Source organism: Gossypium hirsutum, chromosome A12, assembly GCF_007990345.1.
Source record: "Gossypium hirsutum isolate 1008001.06 chromosome A12, Gossypium_hirsutum_v2.1, whole genome shotgun sequence".
Taxonomy (NCBI): Eukaryota; Viridiplantae; Streptophyta; class Magnoliopsida; order Malvales; family Malvaceae; genus Gossypium; species Gossypium hirsutum.
In genome coordinates this window covers 14,993,307-15,002,385 of record NC_053435.1, presented here as the reverse complement: position 1 = coordinate 15,002,385, position 9,079 = coordinate 14,993,307, and positions in this window count along the sequence as shown.

The window sequence follows — 9,079 nt, the reverse complement described above, 5'->3', positions numbered from 1 at the left end:
TATATAATGTCTGGTAATGACAGTGGCAACAATACTCAAAATTGGACCTTTCGAGGTTGAGACGTTATCGATTAATTTTGTTTTCGAATTTCATTGCCTACTTGCTCAACTCGACTGGATCGAAAAAGTTTATATTGGACCGGATCGACCGGTTGACTTACGAACCAATACAAAGTTGAATATTGCTAAAACAACTGATTGAATAATACATCCGTTTATTTCTATTTTTAAAATTTTAAAATTTTATGATTTTTAATAATTTTTTAAATAGATATAAAGAAATAGTTTGACTAATGACTGAGGTACCAACTCAGAAAAAATAGTTTAGGTACCTAAATGGAAAAGGAATAGTATAATTTAGGTATCAATTTGTGGGTTTAGTCTTTTTTTTATAAATAAACTTAATAGTTTAATTAATGATTTGACTAATGGAAGTACTAATTTGAGAAAAAAAGTAGTTTAAGTACCATTTGTGACAAAAAAAAAGTTTAAGTGCCAAGATCGGAAAAATGGTATAATTTAAGTACCAATTTATGAATTAAATCAATTTTTATGTGGTTTTTTTCTCATTCTCTTTCCCAATTATTTATCAAATTAGTCAAGCTTTTTTTATTTTTTATTTTTATTTATTCTTCACATGAATGCTGAGCATGGAGCATTTATATTGGCCAACATTGGAAAAATTTGGATAGAAATTTCACTAAATGAGAAGAAGCTTCGACTAAAGATTCAGAACTAAAAAGAAAGTGTTTTCTTTGATGATGCTTGTATATTATCTTCCTCTCAGTAAAAACTATCCTTTCACCAAGCAGAAAACATTTTCTTTTTTGCTTTAACATTTTTTTATTCATATCTTCTTCTTACTCTTATATTCTTCTCTACTGAAGTTTTGACTTTTTCTTTTATGTTGAATCTAGCTTATTTCGAGCAAATCTCATTCTTTGTACGTAATTCTTTTTATCATTATACTTTAATTTTAATGATACATTAACAACTAATATTTTTTTATAATGCATTATGGTATTAGTAATGGTGTAGAAAATATTGTAGTTAATGATTTATTATAGAGATGAATAATTTAGTTTTATTTTGAAAGACAAATATTATAGTGTTAGTTGATTATATATTATGTTAGGATCTTCAAGTTAGTTGAATGGAAGTGTTTGATTGCAGTGGTTATTACAGTAGGACACTATGAAAACTGTGTAAACAAAATAACAAAGAACACCAAGATTTATTTACATAATTTAGTTTCCCTACGTCTGTGAAGCCTATCTCAGTGAGTAATTTCACTATTTTTAATCCACAATATAATAAGTGAATCATATTCTATCGCTCCCCAAGTATAGGGACATCACTCTTGTACCTAAAGACTGTAAACACTAAAAGTTTACCCTTCAATTGCACTTACACAAACAATTTTACATTGAACAAAATAAAGTGCTCTCAACCTCCTTTCTTACATAACATACAAGTCTCGAAATATATATTTGTTTAGGCTTGCTAACATACTAGTGATTGAATACAAAGCAACCCTTTAAAATAAGTAGTTACAAAATAGTAAAGGTAATATACTAATCAAGTTCAATAAAACTCAATCTGATGGAGATTCAATTCTCTAGGAAAATAGCGACTCAATCCATGATTCAAGGTTGTAATTGCTCAAAATTTTATTTCAAAAAATTCCCAACACCTAATAAGACAAGTTTTGTTTTGTTGTCACAATGATGGATGGTAATGGTGTTGGATTTGATGCCCTAAGTATAATATATTCTTTTTGTATAATTTTATTTTTCGAACAAATTGGTTTAACAAAAATATTCATAAAATACATTAATACCCTTGCATATTATCCTTACTGGGTTTCACATGCAAAGCAGAATGAAAGAAAATATTGACTCACTAGTTATCTAATATTTAATTGATACTAAGTAGTATTATAAGGTTGGATCGTAATATGGAAAGACAACTTCTATTAGTATATGGACTTAAACATGTCCTTAGTCTAATAAAAAATGAGCAAACTGATTGAAAGACTGATATGTCATCTATCAAGTCCAATTGGGGAGATGTTTTGTCTTGAGTATTAAAGCGAATGACTTCCAGAAGATATGTAGATGTGACTAATTGGAGTAATTTTACATCAGACATGACCCAAGTAGAATAGATACTAAATCCGTTTATAGATTTATTCACTTGTGAAGTTCATAGTGTGACATACCTTAATCTTGAGTGGATGATGAATTATGTATGCATGACTCGTATACTTTGATGTAAGTAAAAGCCTGAGTTAAAATAGATAAGGAATTGAAAGCTGGTGTGCTGGGTATATGACCTTTACAATACGTAGCATCATTCACAATAGTGAAATTCATAGCCTAAGAAATTGGTAAGTGATATTCTTTCATTGACATTACATGACAGATGAAAAGTAAACGTGACCATGAGTCATTTGTCTTTGTGATAAATGACTTAATTACTATTTAATTAATTGACTTTTGATAAAGGAGGATGTAATGATTACCATGAGATAAAATAGGATCATATTGGGAGAACGAATTTTTCTCAAAGAGATTAACAATATCCTATGAGGGTAACAGACTTATGACAAAGTTTTTGGATGAACACCAATTGAGTAACTTTTGTAATGGTAATTAATTAGGGAGAGCTCAATCACGATAATAAAGTAGAATGACTTCATGACGAAATGAATTTATAATTAATAAGTAAAAAACTGGAACTTAATTATAAATAATTTGAGCTCTAATTAAATATGTCCAATTGGTCCCTTTACTAGCTCGTTGAAACCATAAATGAGTTGCATATAGAATCAAATGAACATAAATAGATGAAAATGATAAAGTTGAAGAAATAGGCCACATTCGGAAATGACTGTATTTTCTCACTAAGTATAAAAATGACTTGATAATTAATTTAAGTTTTTCAAATTATTTTTTAATTAAATAATTAAAGTTCGAAAAGGGCATTAAATTAATTAGTTATTGTGAATCCGTTGAATACATAAATTAAATATATTTCTTCATAGATTCCTTTATAGTAAAATTACCAAGACTTTAACGAAAGTAGAATTGGGTTGAGAAAATTGTTTAATTGAAAAAAATAAATTATCTAATTAAATTAATTTATAAATAATATTTATTTTGGGAAATAGAAAACATATATTACATTGGATTAAATTATAAAGTGTCGGGTTAAAAATCTAGGAAGCACATAGAATTAGACCTAATACAAGAGAGACTCAAACACTCCTCAAATTACATGAGGGGTGGCAACCCTAGTATATTTAACTAGGGTGTGCCACCCCCTTCTTCTAGTTTAACTAGAAGACTAGTTTTTTTTATTAAATAAATATTATTTGTATTCTACTAATTCAACCAAGATTATCATATCTCTCTTTATAAAAAGATAGCACTGATATAGCTATTCATAAAACAATAGTTCATATAAGTTTTCAATATTGTTATTTTGCCAGAAAATAGTGAGAATTTATTTTCTAAATATAAATTTTTTTCTAGACAAGCTTCTACTTCCTAACAGTCAATGTGCTATGTGTAGTGGACACTATAGTTGGCACTACACGTCTCCACTTCAAGTTAGTAACATTTTGAAACACCTTGGTCTAATGTGCCTAGGTGCACCACAATAATGACAAATAATTATGGAATGAGTAGGTACTTTCTTATCTGTCTTGATCAACACAGTCTTGCTAGAACATTCTACCAGTTCCATTTGATTTAGTCCTTTCACAAAAATAGTAGGGTTCTTCACAATTGCCTTTCCTTTGTCTACACACCCAAAACCTCTTTTGTCTAGACATATTCTTCCCATCTAGCTTAATGTTGCTTGTGTTGAATATTTCAAGCATCAATTTAGTTTTAGCCAACTCCTTGGTATTAACATGATTGTCCAGGTCAACAAAGATTCTTTAGCCGCGATCTGCTTGGTCAGCCTCATGTTCTCTTCCTTCAATTTAATATTCTCTTGTATCAATTTGGCATTCAAGTCACGGACCTACTCCCATTTTCTTAGCATAGTTTTGTAGATGTTCAGAAAATCTTCCTTAGAACCTCTATTTAAATCATCATTTGTTTCTCCTTTTGAGCTAGAAACAACACTTGAAGCAAAGGTCACATAGTTGTTTACCTGATCCTCATCAGATTCTGAGTTGCTAGAAAAGTCTTCATCACTCTAACATACAAAGACTTCTTTTTTCTTCTTCAGAGTGTTAGCACACTCAGCCTGAAAGTGCCCATAGCTAAGGCATTCATGACACATGATTGTTTTTTTTTTCTTTCTTGGTCTCCTTCTTGATGGCTACTCCTTTGTTTTTGGACTTCAGTTTGTTCTTGGATGCCTCAAACTTCTTGAATCTTCTAGCTTGCTTCTTAAAGGCTTTGTTGAAATTCTTAGTGAGTATGGCAATTTATTCTTGAAGTTTTTTAATCGCAGTGGCATTGGGAGTGAGTATTTCATCTACCACTTGGAGTGCAATATTTCTTTCTCCCTTTGACCTACTTCACTTAGATTCACCAAATTTCATTTCGAATGTATGTAGGGACCCAATCAACTCATTTATCTTCAAGCTCTCTAGGTTTTTCTCCTCTTTAATGGCTATTGGTTTTATTAAGAATCTTCCTGGAAAAGATCTCAGGACTTTTCTCATGAGTTTTGAATTGTAATACTCTTCACTTAAAGCAAATGCTTGGTCGAACACACCATATAACTTTGCATAAAACTTACAAATTGTTTCTAAATCTTGCATTCTTAATGTCTTGAACTTGGAGGTCAACATCTACATCTTGGATTACTTGACTTTATTTGTCCCCTCATGGGTAGTATGAAGCATGTCTCATACTTCCTTTGCAATAGTATACTTGGAAACCTTTTGAACACTTGAAGATCAATGCCACAGAATATGATATATATGGCCTTAGAGTTAGAATTGGTAATTGTTTCTTCTTCAGATTTAGGTACTCTCCCTACTCTAGAATCCACTAGGAGAGCTTGCAAGCTAGTAAGCACAAAACTTCATGCCCCATTATCAATTGACTTGATATAGGCTTTTATCCTAGCCTTCTAGTAAGGATAATTACCACTTTCTAACATAAGAGGATGAATAATTAAAGATCCTTCCATTGCTACCAATCAACAATATTAAGAATTACCACTAAATACGTTAAGTGTTAAGCTATGATGTCAATTGTTGGGACCTTAACTTGTTAATTGCTCAAACAAACCTAGTTAAATGGAAGTGCCTGATTCTAGTGGTTAATACAGTAGGGCACTACAAAAACTATGTAAATAAGATAACAAAAAATACTAAGATTTGTTTACGTAGTTCGATTTCCCTAGGTCTTTGGAGACTAGTTTAGTGAATAATTCCACTATCTTTAATCCACAATACAACAAATGAGCCACACTCTATCACTCCTTAAGTATAGAGACCTCGCCCTTGTACCTAAATACTAGAAGACTCACTTCTAAACCTAAGAATTTAGATGGCAAATATTAAAGGTTTACATTTCAATTGTAGTTAAACAAACAGTTGCACAATTAACAAAATAAAGTGCTCTCAGTATGCCCTCTTACATAACATATATATGTTCTCAATATATATATGTTTAGCCTTGCTAACATACTAGTGATTGAATATAAAACAGCCCCATAAAATTAACAACTACAAAATATCAGAGGTAATATACTAATAAAGTCCAATAAAACTTAATCTAGTGAAGATTTAGTCCTCTAGGAAAACAACAACTCGATCTCGAATGATTCTCCATATATCAAGGGTTGTAATTGTTCAATTCAATCCATTCCAATCCAATCTTCATAAGCAAGAGATTGATTTTCAAAAATGGGCTTGCATATCTTCAAAATATCAACTCAGTTAACAACTTAAAGATTTTATTTCAATAAATTGCCAACACTAAATATGCCAAGTTTTGCTTCACTTTCGCAAAGATAGATGATAATGGGTACTACCGAATGCCACTCAAAATGTTTCTTCAAAACTTCCCTCAACATATTATACTTTTTTTTGAATATATTTAGTAACGTTAATTTTAATGATAAATTTTGTTGTGCTAGTAATGGTGTGTTTTGTTAAGTAGACTTATAAAATATTTAAAAAGTTAATTAATTAAATGTAAAATTGAAAAAGTTAATTTATCCATTCAATTTAAATTAAATAAATTTTTAATTTTCATTCAGTTTAAATTAAATAAATTTTTAATTTTCAAATGTAAATTAACTTTTCCAAATAATTTTATAAATTAATTTATTTATTGTAAAATTTTCAAATATTAGATAAAATATTTATATAAATTAATTTATTTAAATTCAAAATTTCAAATTTAAATTAAATAAATTCAATGTATGAATAATCTATATTAAAAATTTATTTAGATAAATATACAATTTTAAAAAATTAATTTATTCATTCAATTTAAATTAACTTTTTCAAATGTTTTTATAAGTTAGTTTATTTAAATTAAGTTAATTTATTTACCATAAAATTTTCAAATATTAGATAAATATTTATATAAGTTAATTCATTTAAAGTAAAATTTTTAAAATTAAATTAAATAAATTCAATGGATAAAATATTTTATATTTAAAAAATTAATTAGATAAATATAAAATAAAAAGTTATATCCATTCAATTGAAATTAAATAATTTTTTAATTATATTTTATCCTTAGTATCTAGAACTAGTTTATTGCACTTTTAGGGGTGTAAATAAATAGAATGAACAATGAACTATTCGTGAACCGTTTATATAACGTTCATTTATGTTCGTTTATTAAGCTAAATAAATGAGTATGAACAAAATTTTCATGTTCGTTTAATAAACAAACAAACACGAACATGGGAGTATTTGGTTCGTTTATGTTCACGAACAAGCTTGTTTAAAAGCACGTTTGTTGACTCGTTTATTTATTAATGATATTTTCTTATAAAAATTCTACTAGTATATATTAATAAAATTATCTTAAAACTCATTTATTGTTCCATTAGAATATATTAATAAAATTATATTGGTTTGTATTTTTTTCAATTATAATATAATTATTAATATTTATATTTGACTATTTATATCCAAACAATATATGTGTGTGTATTTATTTATATATTTATTGTTTGTTTATTATTTATTAACATTGTTTGTGAACATATTCAATTATATGTTCATGAACATGTTCGTTTAATATTTATAATAGGCCAATTTAGCCCAGTCCCAAAACCAATAATAAACAAAAATAAGAGCTAAAAATTAAAAGTCCAAATGTCCATTACAAACCCCCCCCCCCCAAAAAAACTAATGGCCTAAGCGGCCCAAAAACTAAACATTTTCAAAAACCCTAAGGTTTCCTCTTGCGCGGTTTGCAGCCTCTAACGCCACCACCACCGCGCGCCACGTCAACCTCTGTACCCCCCACAGCTGGCCTCCTCCACCTGCAAGAAAAGACAAAGAAAGGACAACAGCAATGCAAAGCAAAGAAATAGCAACCAAAAAGAACAAAAAAAAAGAGATATTGTATTCGGATATAAAAAGCCACCATATATCCTTGTAATTTTTTTGAGACATGAAAATCAATAAAAAAACCCACAAAGGTCATTCTTTTATTCACTGTTTGTATTCATTTTTCAGATTAAAAAGGGTGATATATATATATATGTATATATATATTGGTAGCTTTATTTTTACTATATTTTTAAAGAAAACCGAAAGTAAATAAAAGGAGAGATCTTACCTTTTTCGAGTTTGCGCCGTCGTAAGGGGATTTGAGGTCGTCATCTCCAATGAAAGATGACATTTTAGGAGCAGAGAAGTCGAAAGGCCAAAAAAATAGTTTTTTTATTTTATTTTTTGGCCATCGTGAACGGCGGCGCTGTCGTCGGCGACTAGCGATAGTCACGGTAGTCCGGCGACCGGAGCCATGGCCAGATTCTAGGAAGGGGGAGAGAGTTGAGAGGATTTTTTTTAGGAAGAAGGGTTGAAATAAAGAATAAAAAAATTTTGGGCTTAAATAGGGGGTCAAAACGACGTCGTTTTGGCCTAAGCTCACAAGCCTCAAAACGACGTCGTTTTAAGGCAACCCGCGCATCGACCCGACCCGCTCTCAAGGATCCGCTTGTTTCCAACAAATAAGATATTTGTACGTTTAGCCCTTCCTTAATTTTTTTGTTTTAAAATATGTTCTTTTTGTTTTTAATTTATACCATGGAATTTTATTTTGTTTTCAATTTAATCCTCCTTGAAGCTGCGCGTTTTGGATGGGGGAATAATTTCCCTGATGGTCCCTCCCCTCTTATAGCGTATTACAATTCAGTCCTTTTACTTTATTTTATTTCTATTTTTACCCTAAAACCCTGTTTAGCTTTCAAATTAATCCTCTTATTATTATTATCATTATTATTGTTGTTGTTGTTATTGTTATTTACATTTATCATTTTCATTATTTTTATTCTATCATGCTAATACAGTGATTTATTATTACCTTTTATTTTATCAAGCATATTATGTCGTTATCACTACAAAAATTTTTAATTAGGCAATGTTTCGAAATTTGGAGATTTGAGAAAATCGTACCCTAACTTACGAGGTTTCGATTTTTCTTGTCGAATCTAAATAGCCAAATATCCTTTCAAATTTCAAAATACATGAGTTTTTAATAAAAATAAAGGCAATATTCCATGTTTAGAAACTCGAGAATGTCGTGCCTTAATTTATGGGGCTTCAATTTTTCTCGTTGGATCTAAACAACTGAATATTCTTTTAAAAATCAAAGCACAACTTTTAAAATAAAACAATTAAAAGGCAAACTTATTTTCGAGGATTCAAATGTCGTGTCCTAACTTATGGAATGCGACATTTTGTTATCTCGAGACGAGAGGGTTTTTAATACCCGTTTTAATTTATTCAAGCATTTTTTTTTAAAACCAACGTTAATAAAAAAGAGAGGATCGTATTTTAAATTCTTTTCGGGTTTCCAACTTTTGACGTTAAGACATTGATAAATCAATTAGGTACCAATTTCGGGCGTTACAAGGG